At 44.3% G+C, this 16,039-nt stretch overlaps 1 protein-coding gene across 1 annotated transcript in view; it reads right to left on the reverse strand.

Annotated features, from left to right (window-relative positions):
• The window catches only part of LOC310697675 (uncharacterized protein), a 476,396-nt gene that overhangs the window by 70,740 nt on the left and 389,617 nt on the right, over positions 1-16,039 (reverse strand). The window lies entirely within an intron of this gene.

Consider the following 16,039-nt stretch of genomic DNA (forward strand, 5'->3'; position numbering starts at 1 on the left):
TAATTAAAGCAAGACACTTCCCTAAGTGCAACAGAAATAAAGCCTTGGACTCCTTCAGCCACTCTCTCTCCCACTCAGAGCACAATTAACAGGCAAACAGGGATGCTATCTTCTTTTCTTGGCAGCCAGCAACATGCCTCCATAAACCAAGCAGCAGCAGCAGCATGGAAAACAGCTCCAGAAACTCTGCTTCTAGGCACCGCAAATAAATCCAACATGCAGCTTCTGTTCTGCCGTGCGGCATCTGTGTCAGAAGTCACTGGGCCCCATAACCGATGTCAGCTTCGCCTTTGAGCCAGTGCCAATGACTGGGCTCAACCTCTTCAGCCCCGACTTGGCCAGGCGAGCTGGAAAAGCACTCCCAGAGACCTTCCACTGCAGGGAGCAGGTCTAAGTGCTGTGGACTCACAACTTAGAGCTGTGAGCACCAAACTCAGTTCCAAAAGTCAGCGGAGCACAGCAGAGCATGAACCACATGAACAACAGTTCTGAAATATAACTTCTTTTATTCTCTACAGCTACTGCATAAACTAACTAAAGACTAATCGGAGATGCTGGTCTGCATGAGTGTTACAGCTGCTTGAGCAGTCACCTTATCTATATACAGATAACACTCAGACTCTCACAGGCTGGAGCGGAAGAAGCGATGAGCAAAATCCGCCCCCAGAAACAGCTCCAGAAACTCTGCTTCTAGGCACCGCAAATAAATCCAACATGCAGCTTCTGTTCTGCCGTCCGGCATCAGCATCAGAAGCCACTGGGTCCCATAACCGATGTCAGCTTCGCCTTTGAGCCAGTGCCAATGACTGGGCTCTGAGGAGATTTCACCCCTCCCATACCCAAGAATCTCCTGATGATCTCCTGATGGTCTCTGCTGACTCTCCAGAGAGGAGGAGGCGTGTCCTGCCTATCTACTTATTCTGCCCAGCAACATATCAGTGTGTGTGCGTGAGTGAGAGACAGTCAGTCAGTATATCGGAGAAAGTGAGAGTGTTAGAGTTTCTAGAGATAAGATTGCTGCTAAGTGCAGCTGCAGACTCTCAGTGTAGCATTGATTTATGCTTAGAATATTCAGCTCTGTATATAGTTTTGTATCATAGTTGTAGTTACAGAATAAAAGGAAGATATTCTACAGAGCTGCTCTCCGAGTGGTTTATACTCTGCAAGACTCTGCAAAACTCTGCTGCACAACGACTGTATTATTGAGACAGTGAATCCAGTGCTCTCAGCTCTAAGCTGTGAGTCCACAGCACTGTGACCTATTCCTGTGAGAAAGAAGGTCTCTGGCAGTGCTTCCCAGCTCGCCTAGCCCAGTCGGGGTTGAGGTGCATGAGTCCAGTTGGTGTACTGGCTCTAGGGCGATGCTGACATCGGTTATGGGCCCAGTCGTCTGACCAGTCGTTGTTCCAGTCGTCTGACCTGACGTTGTTCCAGTCATCCCAGTCGTCCCAGTCGTCCCAGTCGCCAGAGGTTTCTGTTGCTGATTACCGGACGGTGGAACAGACGCTGCATGCTGGACTGATTTGCGGTGCCCAGAAGCAGAGCTGTTTTGGAGCAGAGTGTTCAAGCTGCCGCTGTTGCTGTTGCTGCTGCTTGATTTATGGAGGTATGTTGCTGACTGCCAAAGGAAGAAGATAGCATCCCTGTTTGCCTGTTAATTGCGCTCTGAGTGGGAGAGAGAGTGGCTGAGGGAGTCAAGGCTTTATCTGTGTTGCACGAGGGAAGTGTCTTGCTCTAAGTAATAGCAGACATGGCCTGTGCACATTCTGGCCAGATGGCTCTGTCCTTTCCTCTCCTCACGCCTGAAACCTATGCAGTTTGGCAAGTAAAGATGAAAGCGCTTTTACAGAGGGAAAAGCTATTTCACACGATAGAAGATGACCCTCCCGATGAGGATGCAAATGATTGGGCTGAGTGGCATGCTGCAGATATGAAAGCCCGAGGGACAATTGTTTTGAGTGTTTCAGACCACTTGCTGGTGAACTTAGAGGGTGAAGAGACTGCACAAGCTGTTTGGCATAAGTTGAGAGATATGCATCTGAGGCAGAATGCTGGTTCCAGTGTGATTTTCTTTAAGAAGCTGTGCAGGGTGCAGTTGGAGAAAGGTGGTGATTTGCCTAGCCATCTATCTCAATTAAAGCGTCTCAGACAGGACCTTGTTCAGCGAGACCTGGCTATTTCAGAGGCTGTGTTTGCAATGCTGATGATCAATAGCCTAGATGAGTCTTATGATGGAGTAGCTGCCCAGATTTCCATGATGCCTTCTGACCGGCTAACAGAAGATTATGTGTCTAGCGTGCTCTTGAATGAGTGGGATCGCAGACAGGCTGTTAGAGAAAGCCGGGACTGTGCTGTTAAAAATGTGCTTGAAAATGTGCCTGAGTCTTCAGCAGGGGAAAGTGAAAGTGAAACTGCTGCTGTTAAAGCTTTGAAATTGAAGCGGTGCTTTTCGTGTGGAGCACAAGGCCATTTGAGTTTCCAGTGTAAGAAGTCTTCAAAGAAGAAGGGAAACTTCAGAGGCAGAGGGGGAGGAGGAAGAAATCCCCAAGCACCTGCTACTTCAAAGGCCTTGATCTCTCGCTGTTCCAGTCAACGTGGGCGGAGTTTCTTCGTGGTCGACTCTGGCTGTTCAAACCACGTGGCCAAAGATAAGAATCTCTTTGTTCAGCTTGAGAAGCAAGAGAAAGAAATTCATCAAGCAGATGAGACAGTTCTCACGAGTGTGGCTCAGGGAACTGTGTTCTTAAAGAGCCTGAATGTAACTATTAAGAATGTCCTGTATGCGCCTGATATTCAGGACAATTTGTTGAGTGTTTCCCAGCTTGATCGTCAAGGGTTTAAGGTGGTGTTTGCTAAATCTCGCTGTGAAATTCTTAGAGATAGCAAGCTCATTCTGTATGCAAAATGTGTAAATGGATTGTACCAATTGCCTTTTGTTTCAGGTACAGGCACTGCAGAAGCAACTGAGAAAGAGTGTTGCAATTTGTCTGTTGAAAAAAATGAGGAGTTGCATGACCAATGTATTCATTATTACCACCGTATTTATGGTCATTTGAATTTCCAGGCTGTGGCAAAAATGCCTGATATGGTTCAGGGTATGAAGTTGAAAGAATGTCCCTACCACATGAAATGTGTTTCTTGTGCTGAGAGTAAGGCAAGGCAAGCTCCCAAAGGTACAGAGTCTGGGAGAGGGGCCAAGAAACCATATGAAGTCATTCATGCAGACTTAGTGGGGCCTCTAGCGCTCTCTAGAGGCAATTCAAGGTTTTTCATGGTTCTGATAGACTCCTATTCAAAATATGTTTGGATCTATATGCTGCAGAAAAAGTCTGAAGCCTTTACCAAGTTTCGCCAGTTTTGTAAATGGCTCAGAAATGTACATAATGAGAATGTACGTTGTCTTTTCACAGACAGGGGTGGAGAGTTTTGTTCAGAAGAGTTTGAGAGTTTTCTTTCTGAACAGGGCATTGAGCATAGGACGGCCACGCCCAGATCAGCCTGGCAGAATGGTTTATGTGAGAGAGTAAACCAGACTCTGCAGCAAGGAATCAGAACGCTGTTGCATGATTCGGGGCTGCCCAATCCTTTTTGGGCTGCAGCTCTTTCGTTTTTCTGTCATGTGTATAACAGGAGGTACCAGTCTAGTGTAAATTGCACCCCATATGAGATGCTTCACGGAAGAAAGCCATGTGTAAAGCATTTTAAAATTTTTGGTTCAGAGGTTTGGGTGCACACCTCGCAGGGTGACAAACTGAGCAAGCGTGGAGAACGTGGTGTTTTCCTAGGATATGAGAAAGGGTCTTATCGTGTTCTGATCACAGACACGAAAACCATAAGGCTGACCAGGAGTATTGATGACAATCCACAATGGGACAGAGTTGGCGTTTTTCAGTGCCATCCCATTTGTGATGATGGTGCAAAAGGAGCAAAGAAAGTTAAGAGGGAGGCAAGTGTTGTTGGTGGTGATAATCCTGATGCCAATGTAGTTCCAGATGATGGCACAGATTATCAGAGCACAAAAGCCTCAGGTGAGTCTGACGCTGACTCAGACTTAGCAGCTTCATATACTTTAGCTCCCCATTCTCCCAAAGAGGAGGAAGCACCAGAACAAGAGGATCAGAGAGTTTTGCGCAGATCCGAGAGAACAACCAAGGGTGTACCACCGAAAAGGTTTTCTGAAGAGTTTGCAAAGACTGCGGTCACGAGCAACTCTGGTGGGGTTTTTAAACCAGGCATAAAGTGTGCTGAGAGTAATAGCACAAAACGCTGCATTTATTTCCTTACCTGATATTTGAAGGGGAAAGCGTGTATTTGAGTTCTAAAAAATGGTTTGTTCAAATCTGCCTAATTAGAGATGTCAATTTGCAAGTTGTTGAAATCAAACCTTTATTAGGCATTATACAAATAAAAACCGTAAAAAGGAAAATAACATGTAAAAGCCTTGAAGTATATATAAAAAGGCGGCAGTTGGCTACAAACATATATATATATATACATATAGAATCAGTGGTTTTCCTTGTTAACCTGCTCCTTGGAGGACTGCAGCCAAAAACTCGGCTACCCCCGCCGTTATCCTTTGGTCAACGTCAGATAGGCAGAATCCCACACATTCACCTTGCTGGGGTTCCAGACCACCCAAAAGGGGGGACAGCATGCGTTGACGGAGCGTACTGTACAATGGGCAATGAAAGAGAATATGCTCTACAGTGTCCGGGACATTCATAGAGCATCTGCAGAGTCTCTTGTTTCTAGGGATGTTTTGATATCTTCCCCAGACAAATGCTGAGGGAAAAACATTCAACCGGGCCAGCATAAAAGCCCTGCGTTGGGCTGGGATTATTAATTTAGTAACGTAATTGACTCTGCTATCTAAGATATTTAAATCATAGAATATGGGGGAGCAATTTTTGTTTACAGCTGCCATAATATTTTGTCTCTCGACATCCTTTAGTCTAGCTAGGATATTATGGAAAATGTATTGCTCATTAGAATTGTACAGGGGCTCCAGCTCGATGCCTAAAGATTCAATCTTTTTTTCGAGGTACTGATACCATCTTGATTTATAGGAGTCTTTGAGCAGATCAGCGAGCAGGCTTGATGGAGAGCAGCGAAAGTGGCAGCGTAACCAGTACTTTATTGAGGTGGACCATGCCCAGTATTCCATTGTGTGTATGCCTATTTCTGCACACATTGTTTCATATTTGATCACAGCTGGGAGTCCAAGAATACGTCTCAGAAAGCAGGAGTGAATCTTATTTAAATCACTGTTATATGCTTGGACCCATAGCGGGATTCCATAGAGTATCTGGGCTTGCACTTTTGTTTGAAATATCTGATTGGCCGCAGGAATAAATTGATTACCTTTCTGATAATAAAAACGGGCAACTGCTGATGAGGTGCACTTTGCCTGTTTTATGGCATTTGTGCGATGATTTGCCCACCCTAAATTGCTCTGGAATAAGATTCCCAGATACCTATAGGTTTTTACTTGTTGGATTTCTTGCCCTCTTATTTTCCATTTCTCTAATTTCCAACCGTTCGAGAAGACCAAAATTTTTGTCTTCTCATAGTTTATAGAGAGTTTGTTGCATTCGCAGTAAAGGGTCAGAGAAGATATAAGACGTTTCAGACCCAAGCTCGTTAGTGATAGTAGGACTGCATCGTCTGCATATAATAAGAGAGGAACTGGTTTCTGATTAAGTTTAGGGGCATGTGATTCTATTTTTTGAAGATGATCTGGCAAGTCTGATAAGAATAAGTTAAATAGAAAGGGGGCAAGAATACATCCTTGTTTTACCCCTTTCGAGTTTGGGATATCTGATGAAAGGTGACCTATGGTGTTGAGTTTGACTTGACAGACATTGGAAGAGTATAGATTTTGTATCAGAATCAGTAAGCGCTGATCAATTTTTAGTTCTGCGAGTTTCCTCCACAGCTTTGGGCGGTCAATTGAGTCGAATGCACCACGAAAATCTACAAAAGCAGCATATATCTTAGATTGCCTTTGGGATCTATATTTTTCAACCAAATGCATAAGTATAAGGCAGTGGTCTAATGTAGAGCAACCTTTGGAGAAACCTATTTGTTCTTTCCCTGGTAAATTTAGATTTTTCATCCATGTAAGGAGTTTAGATAGAAGGTGCTTAGCGTAGATTTTCCCTATCACTGATAGTAAGCTTATCGGTCTATAGTTCCTTGGTTCTTTTGGGTCGCCATTTTTAAAGATTGGGATAATTATTGATCTTAACCATATCTCAGGTATGATCCCATCTTTGTCTATGAGAGTAAACAATTGAGCTAAGGGTTCTGCCCACCAATCTATATAGGTCTTGAATAATTCTATTGGTAGACCGTCTGGCCCAGGCGATTTCCCCGATTTGAAATTTTTAACTATCTCTCTAATTTCCACTTCTTCTACCCTTGGCCACTCCTGGAGTTTATTGATTTTATTTATAGTGGTCTCATTTCCTTTAAGTTCACTGTGTAGATTATTAAATACAGATGTAAAGTATTGGGACCATTTGGATTCTGCAATTGGTGGTTGGATTAGTTGATTTTCGGCTTTCAGTCCTCCGTACACTAGGTTCCAGAACGCTTTGTTGTTTTTACTCTGAATTGAGTCGAATAGTTGTAGCCATTTTTGGGTTGCATATTTCTGTTTCTTTTCGGCCAGAATGTAATGATATTTTCTTTTTTCATCAAGATAAGAGGGCTCTAGTTTAGTGCGATTATTTTTAAATGTTTGACGCAGTTTTCTTTTTAGTTGGAAACATTCATCGTCAAACCAGGGGCTAGCGCTATGTTTAGGTATCCAACCTTTAAGTGGAGTACTAAGCTCTACGAACATTTGGAAGATTTCATTATAGATTTTTGGAATATCACTGTAGGGATTAGTGGTCTTTAAATTGGATAATACTTGTTTTCTCAGGTCGGCGGTAAGTTTTTGCCCCACTGCTGCACTCATTTCCTGAGACCATTTTAATTGAGTCATTTGTTTGTATTGAGAAGGTTCTATGATATTGTACTTGGTTATTTTGGTTTCGTCCTTTAAGTTGATAGACAGTGATAATGGCTGATGGTCGCTTTCGGTACGCGTTCCAATTTTGAGGTCCATGATCGAATTTATAATATTATAGGGGACAAGAATATAGTCGATGACACTGCATCCTCGGGGGGAGAAGTATGTAAACTCCCCGCTTCTATCGCCTTCTGTTGAGCCGTTCACAATCTGCAAATTAAAGTTGTTACATAATTCAAGTAGGCGTAAGCCTTCGTTGTTTACAACCCTATCTCTGGAGGAACGTCCTATTTTCAGGGCATGTGCGATATCATTTTCAGTATTCCAATTTAGTTTGCTACATAGTTGTTCATTGTTGGTTCCCACTCTAGCATTAAAATCCCCTGCTATTATCAGTGAAGCATTTGGGTATTTATCGGTCAAATTTTCTATATAGAAGGTTAGTTGTGACCAATTTTCACTGCTGCTGTTGTTTTTGGTTGGGGGGATGTAGACATTTACAAGTAGCAAGGTATCGTCTTTTTGTGTTAGAAGTAGAGCTTGTGCAAGTGGAGAGCATTTTTCTAGCTGCTTGATCTCAAACCCTGAGTTGTCTTTGATCATACAACAGAACCCTGCTTTCGGCCGGCCCTTCGTGTTTGTTTTCAATGCGGGTTTCGTATAGGAGGTGAATCCATTAATTTTAATATCTCTGGTTGACCATGTTTCTTGTAGAAGTATTAATTCAAAATCTTTAAAGAAGTTCATTAGGACTGGGTCTCCGCCTTTGTTTCCCCACCCTGCAATATTCCAGGACAGTAAGCGTAGAGTCCGTTTTTGAGTTGGTGGCTGGTTGACAGCATTTAGTCATTCTAGTTCTGTTATTGAGTCCAGCGAGGAATTTTGTCTTATGTAAATACAGCCATTTGTCGCTGCTTTCGGTGGGGAGGGTAATGGTGGGTCTTTTAGGTTCTTTTTTAAAGTGCGGGGAATTAAAATTTCCTCCCTTTCTTGATTTTCTTCCTTAACTGTTCCTTGTTCCTGGGAGATTTCTGTGCTTGGTGGACTGTTATGGACAGTAGGGCTGTTTTCAGTCTCTACTTCCATTTCTTTGGCCTCATTTGGCGTTGAGCTCATTGTGCCAGGTCTGTTGGAGGTCATCTTTTGTTCGGCAATGTTAGAGTCCTTTGTAGTACTTAAATAAAGGGTACCTATTTCGTTTGGGGCTAGTATTTGATATCTCAGCCAGGAATTTGTGGTCTCTTTACTGGAGTTTTTCCTTGCCATTTCGTATTTTAGAGGAGGCTGGATTTGAAGCTCTGCATCTATACATTTGAAAGTTCCATTAGTAGCTCTCTTTTTGATTATGCATTTTGGGGAGGAGGCAGGTAAGTGTAAAGTTTGAGTATGTATTGTTTCTACTGCATTTTGTTGATCTTGTTGACGAATTTCGATCAATCTGGCCTGTAGTTGCGTCAATTTACTAAGTATGTTTATTTGTTCTTTATCTGGTAGCTTGGTAAAATTACTTAGCAGATCTTCTTCTTCTGGGACGGTCCAGTCTATTGTGTCAAAAGCGAGGCTGTTATTTGATGCTACAGTCGCTTGGTTTGGGAGCTTGGATTTTTCTTGCGTGGTTTCCCGGGAGGCTGGCTGCGGCTTCTCCCGTCTACTGAGATCTTCCACGGGAGTAGGGCAGGTGTCGGCTTTTGGTGGAATGGCCTTGTTCATCTTATTTTGTCTTTTAGATGCGATCAATGGACTGAGTGATATATCTTCGAAGTGTCGACGCGGAATAATTCCTTTCTGGGCTAAATGAGCCTTTTCCCTTAAGATTTTGGTTGGGATTCTATGACTACCAAATCTTAGTAGTACTTTTTTGGAGTATCCATCGTTGGTGAGCCTCTTGACTGCTTTTAAGTCAATACTTCCACCCTCAAGGCCTAGGAGCAGATTTAGATGATGTCTGGCCCAGAAGGATGACTCCCAGTAAGGTAGGGGCCCTCTATATGGAAAAATGTGGAGAACAATCTCACATGGCCTCAATATCAGGTTGAATGAGTGAGGGGGGCTTCCTCTGGCTTTTGGCTGGTTTAGAGGTATAAGTTTGTATTTGTTCTGTTTGGCTCCAGGGCTTGTTGAGGATGTCAAAAAAGGAGTAAGTTGCCTCCTTTCATCTGGGTTATCCAGCTTCTTGGAGATGTTTTGTAGTTGTTCAAAGATTTTTTGAACTGTTTGAGCAGTCAATAGGCAGCATTCCTCCAGCAGCTTCACCTTTCTATCAATTAGTACTTGTGCCTCGATTATGGGAGTAGTAGCCTTGTCCTCATTTATCCCTGAGGATATCTCTTCAACTGTCTTTCCATGAAAAGAGTTGGGGAAAGTTTTGGGAGGGAGTATGTGCTGTTTTTGAGGTAGCAGGTAATTATCTAGATTACTCTGTTTGAAGCCAGAGGGCTCTGCGTCAGTTTCTATATCAGGACACCTGGGTCTTTTAGCTCTTCTCATTGCTAGATTCTTCTTAGATCAATGAGATCAGACTTCTAAATAGAGTGATAAAGTGCCAAAGTTTTCAGGTCGCAATCTCACTCGATTCCCATTCAGTCCCGGCTGGGCCGCTGCTGGGAGTTATAAAGCTGGATCCAATTAGAGCACTCCTTTAAGGTATCCCCCCCCCCTTCATCTCAGTTTGTTAAGACAACTGGGTAGTTTGGGGGGTCCACGAAGTTTGAGGTGGGGAAAAAAATTTGTAGTTTTATGAATTTGTAGTTTTTAGAGTTAAAAGCCCACTAGAAGTCCTTAAAGATCCTTGGAGTAAGTTTATCGCGAAAAGTCAATGAGAAACTGGAAGGGAGTGCCTTAATGCCCGGGAGGGGATGACTGAGAGCCTTCGTTAAGACTTCATTAACTTCATTGGGTCCCGGCACCGAGGAGGATAAAATAAGATGTTCAAAGGCACAGTGAGGTAATGAGATAAGATAAAATCCAAAGGAAGGAGGAGAGCCGGCAACAAAGACATTTAGTTAAAAGAATTCTTTGAGCTCCGATAAGAGCGTCTTACCTCGGCGCCATCTTGAAAGAGTATATCCAGTGTAAAATCGATGTCAATTTGCATTTGAGAGGAAGAAATGTGTGTGAAGATTTTTCCAGAAGCTGCTTATTCATTTGTATTGTCACAATGTGTATTTTATGTAAATTGCAGTTATGTTAAAGATTCTTGAAATGGTCGGATGAAATGGGGGAGGATGAGGAGATTTCACCCCTCCCATACCCAAGAATCTCCTGATGATCTCCTGATGGTCTCTGCTGACTCTCCAGAGAGGAGGAGGCGTGTCCTGCCTATCTACTTATTCTGCCCAGCAACATATCAGTGTGTGTGTGTGTGAGTGAGAGACAGTCAGTCAGTATATCGGAGAAAGTGAGAGTGTTGGAGATCCTAGAGATAAGATTGCTGCTAAGTGCAGCTGCAGACTCTCAGTGTAGTATTGATTTATGCTTAGAATATTCAGCTCTGTATATAGTTTTGTATCATAGTTGTAGTTACAGAATAAAAGGAAGATATTCTACAGAGCTGCTCTCCGAGTGGTTTATACTCTGCAAGACTCTGCAAAACTCTGCTGCACAACGACTGTATTATTGAGACAGTGAATCCGGTGCTCTCAGCTCTAAGCTGTGAGTCCACAGCACTGTGACCTATTCCTGTGAGAAAGAAGGTCTCTGGCGGTGCTTCCCAGCTCGCCTAGCCCAGTCGGGGTTGAGGTGCATGAGTCCAGTTAGTGTACTGGCTCTAGGGCGATGCTGACAGGCTCAACCTCTTCAGCCCCGACTGGGCCAGGCGAGCTGGAAAAGCACTCCCAGAGACCTTCCACTGCAGGGAGCAGGTCTAAGTGCTGTGGACTCACAACTTAGAGCTGTGAGCACCAAACTCAGTTCCAAAAGTCAGCGGAGCACAGCAGAGCATGAACCACACGAACGACAGCTCTGAAGTATGACTTCTTTTATTCTCTACAGCTACTGTATAAACTAACTAAAGACTAATCGGAGACCCTGGGCTGCATGAGTGTTACAGCTGCTTGAGCAGTCACCTTATCTATATACAAATAACACTCAGACTCTCACAGGATGGAGTGGTAGAAGCGATGAGCAAAATCCGCCCCCTCCTTTCTGAAACATTGTCAGCAGATTCTTGCAATGGGAGGGGTGAAACATCCTCACTGCCCTCTTGTGGTCTTTTGCGGAACTGCACCTCTGTAAAATCTGTTTCTCTTGCAGATGGAATCAAACATGCTTTGACTCAGTCTGGCTTACTGTTCTGTGATTTCTTACAGGAGTCAATACAGGCGTTTGTCGTCCCTGGATTATCATGCTGTCTGCTATCTGTTGCCGCTCCTGTTGTTGATAGTTACAGAGTTTGTTTTGAGAATAACATGTGTTTCATTTCCAGGGATGGGTGACAACTGGTCAGTGTGGAATGTAAAGATAGGCTGTTTGTGCTAGAAGCTTCTCTTGCAGGTCCAGGTACCACTGAGGCAGCTCAAGCGCAATGTGCCAACATTCCAGTCCACGATGCGTGCCATCATCTTTGGCACAGGAGAATGGGTCATGTGTCCTGGGGTTACGTGAAGAAAATCCCAGAGTGCACTGAGGGGTGCAAAATGAAGTCATGTGCTAAATTTCTTGATTGTAGGGCTTGTAAGCAGGCAAAAGTGAAAACATGCTCCTACCCTAGGTCTGAAAGAGTGACCACCAGACCTTTCGAGCTGGTGCATGCAGATTTGTGTGGCCCTATGCCAGTAGCCAGTCTAGGCGGGGCCGAATATGCTCTCTCTCTGGTGGATGATTTTTCGAGAAATGGTTGGCTTTTCTCAATCAAACACAAGAGTGAGTCTGTGCCGCTGATAAAGAGACTGGATTGCGGCCGTTGAGCTGCAATACTCTACACAAGTGCATAGCTTTCAGACTGACCACGGTGGGGAATTCACCGGGTCTGCACTGCAAAATTTCTTCCTCCAGAAGGGAATACACCACAGGTTGACGGTTCCACACAGTCCCCAACAGAATGGTGTTGCAGAACGCAGGAAAAGAATGCTTCATCTTGAACTAGAACTAGAACATTTTGAAGGAGGGACAGAGGCTGGGGCTTGCTGTTTCCTCTTGGAAGCCATTTAACTGTATTCAACAATACACACTCACACAATAAACCACACTGGCAAACCACGCACTACCTGTACTGTCTTAACTAGCCCAGCATTGTTAAAGCTGACAGCACCGCAATAGAATGAATTTGCAGGATAAATTGCTAAATTGAATATACCACAAGGAAACCACTGGCAACAAGCGATAACTCAAAGGAATAATGAAACTGAATTAACTTAGAAAAGGTGCCCACCGGCACCCACAATCCCAATAAAATAAATCAAAAGAAATAACTGAATTAAAGAAGCCAAGCCTCAAAATATAGAAACCATTTTAAATGAATTGCTGTATTAAACAGACTGTGCCACACAATCCCAATAAAATAAATCAAGAGACACAGCTGTCATAAAGGAAGACCAAGCCTCAGTGATATAGAAACCAATTAAATGAATTGCTGTATGAAACAGACTGTGCCAGAACTCAATGTAAACAAATGTGTAACAAAAAGGCTTTATAAAATTGACTGTGCTAGAACCACTGCACATATAAGTACTGAATTAGCTGTTTTAAAGCGATTTTACTAGAATTAACTGTTAGTACATTGCAGTGACAATGAACCTTACAATATAACGAAAATAACGCCGTTAAGTCGTAATACCCCTTATACTCAGGCCCTCTGCCTGGTGCCGATCCTTCGTTAAATGCCTTGTGGCTCCAGAATCAACAATAAATCTGCCTTTGGAGAAGCTGTGCCAGCAAACAAAGCCTTGTTTTCCATCGGCTTGGGCTTCTGCTTGCCCCCCTGCTCCTGGCCATCTGCAGGCTTTTGTCTCTGTTTACCTTTCGTCTTCTGGTCTCTGTAAAGATGACCTTGATTCTCACAGGAAACAGAGCTCTCAGCTGCAGACTCCTTGGCTCCCCCTGGAGGCTGGAATGCTGCCTGGGATGACATCACAGTCAGCTCCCCCTGCAGCTTGCAACCAGTGCCCTCAGCATCCCTGCGACCACTCGCAATCTGGGAAACAGGCAGGCTCTCCGACACAGTCAAACTCTATGCTGGAAATGCTGCCAGATGGGCTACTTTCAAAGCATTCCTCATCTGACTTGCTGTCGTGTTGCCAGCTAGTGTTACAATTTCCTCCAGAGAGACGGACAAGATGATCACGTCTATGGCCCTTGAATCATCGGCCCTCCATCTATCTGTCAGAGGAACTGGAGGGGCTTCAGACACAGTGTGCTACACTCCAAACTGTCTCAACTGGCCCTCGTAGTACCTTGCCCAGGTCTGATAATTGTGGCCATTAAGCTTTGGGCACGGAACCCCATCTGAGGCTTGTAAAAGCTCCATTTCAGCTCTTTACTTCAGCCGTGAGCCTTATTCAGTTCAAAAGCTCCTTATCTTTGGCAGGTCATAAATTACGAGGCCTGCTTGTTTCTCTCTGCCAGCCTAATTAGTCTGCTGGACTTCAAAGTCTCTGCCGCGGCATCAGAAAAGTCTTGCTTTTCCCCACATACCTCTCTCAGTCTTCAGCAGTCTTACTCTCCTGTAAGTGCCATGAATCTGGGCCCATAACCTGTTGTTGGGATACTGCCAGGGTGTCGGAGCCAGCCGTTATACAAATGGTGCTTTTTAAGCATAAAATAAAGACCCAGAGGCTAGCAATATTTCCATAGACGGAGGGCAGCTCAATCAGACTTCTTCCCCTTCCTCCAGTCCTTTATTTCTCCTTTGTCCTCTCCAGCCGCATGGCTGCATTCCAATGTCTCACGTTACCTACATCCGGTCAAGGCTTTAACCCACCCACAAACGATATAGGGTTACACTGCCCAGAGGGGGGGGGGGACATAACTCCATATGAGGTCATGCATTCCAATACATTGTAAAGCTCAGAGTGCTGGTCAGCCGAGGTCAGGGGGCACCCTGCAATATTACAAGCCTTTACCATGGCTATGACTCCCACATGCCCTCTTTCTTTATTTAATTAATCAGACTCTTGTGAGACCGGAAGCGGGCCGTGGACTGGAGAACCATGCAGTACATATAGAGATTATAGAAAGAATACATTGTATACAGCAACACAAAATAATGCAAATAACTACCATAATGATCACTAAAATCAATAAATGTCGAAGCCAACTTCCATCCGGAAGCCAAGAATATAAGAATTCTGATTCCAAGCTGCATGGTAGCTTCCTTTCTAGTTTATTAGCCATGCACTGGTGTCACTTCTATAGCATGAGATTGGTCATTGTATGTTCCTGTAAGAGAACAAGAGCTATTAAAAGTGAAATTCAATGTATATTGACAGTTTGGATATATGCCCCATGATTCTTTCCCCTCCTTAATTTGAAAATAAATGGGTGCAGGCTCATGGAGGGTCAAGTGTACTGGGGGCCAAAAATTTTGCTTAGGGGATATAATATTTGTAAATTGAAAAGATCCATTGACAGGCACATCATGACGCATTATGCCTAAATGACTCGCAAAAGGGTGGCATGTGCATACATAACCAACATTTAGAAGCATGCAATAAACTGGTAAACATAATCATATCTTGTACAAAAATATTATTCCTCCATATCTTATGATAATTTTCTCCCCTAAAAGTCTTATTCAACAATGCTGTTCTTATAGTTCGAAATTGGCTGAGCCGTGGATGCTGCCAGCCAGAGTAGGAAGCTGACAACTGCTTGCCAGCCGATGAGGTGAAATATGGTGGTTTCAACTGGACTGGGTCGTCTGCTTCTCTTCCTTGTATAACGGTGCAGCAAAGGATGGCAAGGCAAATGGTTAGGAAGGCGCATCCGCGGTTAAAGACTCGCCATGGCCGCACGCATCGAGCTGGAACCCACAAAGGCTTGTCCTCGACGTCCACTGCCGCGTACCCTCATCCCCACGTGATCAGCAGGACAGGTCCATGCCACGCAGGATTAGGCAAGCGTCGGCACACCACCAAGGGGCGGGGGAGTGCCTCCTCCTTCCTAAAATGCAAGTCAGCGGGGTTATGGGTCCTAAGATATGGATATAAAGGGATGGTTAAGTACAAAAAGAACTTGGTGAACAGCTGAAGGGATATCCGCTGTTGGTATGCTTCGGCCGCCAAGCTGTTTAAGCAATAGTGTTTTGAACGTCAGGTGTGTTCTTTCCACCTGCGGAGTTAAAGGGTATGCCATGAGTTAATTTCACATTCCACAACATACAAAATTCTGAAAATGTTTTAGAGATATAAGCTGGACCATTATCAGTTTTGATACGCGCAGGTTTACCCATGACTGAGAAACAGCGGATAGTGTGCTGAATGACATGCCGAGCTGTTTCCCCTCTCATGGGCGTAGCCCATATGAATCCAGAGTGGGTATCCACCGTGAGGTGAACCTTGGAGAGTGGAGCCAACACAGGTGTGTGTGTGACATCCACCTGCCAACATGCCAATGCAGACGTGCCCCTAGGATTGACAGCATCAAAAGGAATGGCCAGCTGAGATTTAGGACAGGGAGCACATTGGGAAGCTATATTCCTTGCTTGGGCCAAGGGAATAGAAAAAAGCTTTGCCAATGCTTTTGCAGGAAGGTGAAAGGTGTTATGACCTAGTATAGGATCAGAAAAGAGAGAAAAGGCAGAAATGTCCCTCAAAGCCGCATCTGCTCTTGCATTGCCCTCTGCTAAATACCCTGGGTGCGATGTGTGGGAGCGAAGATGTGCAACATAATAAGAAGAAGAAGAGTTTGGATTTGATATCCCGCCTTTCACTCCCTTTAAGGAGTCTCAAAGCGGCTAACATTCTCCTTTCCCTTCCTCCCCCACAACAAACACTCTGTGAGGTGAGTGGGGCTGAGAGACTTCAAGGAAGTGTGACTGGCCCAAGGTCACCCAGCAGCTGCATGTGGAGGAGCGGAGACGCGAAC

Source organism: Podarcis liolepis (assembly GCF_965112155.1).
Source record: "Podarcis liolepis genome assembly, chromosome: W".
In the NCBI taxonomy this organism is placed as follows: domain Eukaryota; kingdom Metazoa; phylum Chordata; class Lepidosauria; order Squamata; family Lacertidae; genus Podarcis; species Podarcis liolepis.